Source organism: Anthonomus grandis, chromosome 1 (assembly GCF_022605725.1).
Source record: "Anthonomus grandis grandis chromosome 1, icAntGran1.3, whole genome shotgun sequence".
NCBI lineage: Eukaryota > Metazoa > Arthropoda > Insecta > Coleoptera > Curculionidae > Anthonomus > Anthonomus grandis.
Genome location: NC_065546.1, coordinates 43,687,209 through 43,689,069, shown reverse-complemented (window position 1 = coordinate 43,689,069; position 1,861 = coordinate 43,687,209). Strand labels below are relative to the sequence as shown.

Genomic DNA, 1,861 nt, shown 5'->3' with positions numbered 1-1,861 from the left:
GAAGTTAGTGAAACTAGTAGTGCCAGCAGAAAAAGGAAAAGGAATGTTGATAGTTGGAAATATAATGCAATAAAAACAGCACGTTTGCAAGGTCAGGCATATGTTTCTAAGACGGGTAAACATGTCAATGCAAAGACTTTAGGCCCTGCGTGTAGGTAAGTTAATAAGTTTAACACTTTGACTAGCAGCAATTCGGAAGAACGCATTATACGTATATCATTTGATAACGTAGTGGACTTAATTTTTTTTATCTTAATTTATTTATTTATTTTTATTTTTTTATTTTTTTTAACAAATAAATATTTTTGTATAGGAATTTGGGTTAGTATGGTTAGTTTTTTTAGCGCATAATAAGTACACTCAATGTACTTATTATGCGCTTACACCCGAAGTACTGCTAGTCAGGGATAAGTCAGGCTAGTAAATTTTAGCAACAAGTTGAGCTTAAATCAAAATAGCTGTTTTATTTTTTAGTTGTACAAAGAAATGCATGGAACAGTTTACTGAGGAAGAAAGAAAAAGTGTGTTAACTAATCTACTCAGCCGTACGACAAAAAATGAACAAGATACTTACCTATTTACAAGGACTAATGGAAGCTAAACAAATCGAGAGAAATCGCGTGAGAAGTGCGGAAAACAAACAAGAAAGAAAATCAAACTTTTCGTACTTTGTCTTAAAAGGCTCAAATAGAATTTCCGTATGCAAACAAGCATTTATAAGTCTTCACGCCATATCGCACTGGCAAGTTCAGCGCCTGAACACCCTACTTTTGGCAGGTAAATCATCAAACGATCTTAGAGGTAGGCATAATAATAGACCTCGTACATTATGCGATGAATGGACTCAAAAAATTAAAGAGCACATTCAGGCGTTTCCGGTCAAAGTTTCACATTATTCCTCCAAAACCGTACGTTATTTAGATGCATCTTTGACTGTAAAGAAAATGCATAGCCTTTTTGTCGAAAAATATCCAGAGTTGGAAAACTTAGTTAAATACGAATTCTATTTAAAGTATTTCAACGAAAACTTCTATTTGAAGTTCGGAAGACCCCAGGTTGATGTATGTTCGGAATGCGAAAGACATGGAACGAGGCTTAAAGATGTTAACCTTAACGATAACGCAAAGACAGTGGTTTCAGCTGAACTAATAGTTCATAAAAGGCGGGCGAAAAAGTTTTATAACAAAATTAAAGAAGTGCAAACCCTTTGTACTGAACGACCAGAAGTGATGGGACTAGCTTTTGATTATATGCAAAACATGTCACTCCCGCATATTCCGGTCCAAGAAATATTTTATTTTAGGTAGCTCTGAGTCGCATACCAAATACACAACCTTAAGGATAATACTGGCCATTTTTATACTTACCAAGAAGGTCAAGGTCAAAAGGGACCTAATGAAGTGTGTACATTTCTTAATGATTACATAATGAAACATATACCCCCTGAAATCACTGAACTGCATTTATTTTCCGATGGATGTGCAGGGCAGAACCGAAACCAAACAATGGTTCGTTTCCTCTTAGCATTACAGGCAACCAAGAGATTTAACAAAATTTATCATTATTTTCGAGTAAAAGGCCATTCGTTTTTCCCGTATGACCGGGATTTTGGCTGTGCAAAACGGAATTTTAAAAAACATGATCGAATTTACACTCCAGAAGAATATGAGGACTTAATATTGACCTCCAGGGACAAGCAGCCATTTACTGTGAAGACAGTGTGATTACAGATCCGATACACTGATATTACTAATTTTAAGAACTGGTGGCCTGATTACTATAAAAAAACATGTAGTACTCGAGGTACCGGTGCTAAGAAGGAAACTTTTGCTGTGTCAAACTATAGGCAGTTCCTGTATGA

At 35.6% G+C, this 1,861-nt stretch overlaps 1 long non-coding RNA gene across 1 annotated transcript; it reads right to left on the bottom strand.

Annotated features, from left to right (window-relative positions):
- Positions 1-403: 403 nt before the first annotated feature.
- On the bottom strand, positions 404-1,309 carry LOC126737061 (uncharacterized). Its single transcript, XR_007660869.1, has 2 exons — positions 571-1,309; positions 404-535 (listed from the first exon to the last, which is right to left on the bottom strand). It is a non-coding gene; the product is annotated as an uncharacterized LOC126737061 (long non-coding RNA).
- Between the last annotated feature and the right edge of the window lie 552 nt (positions 1,310-1,861).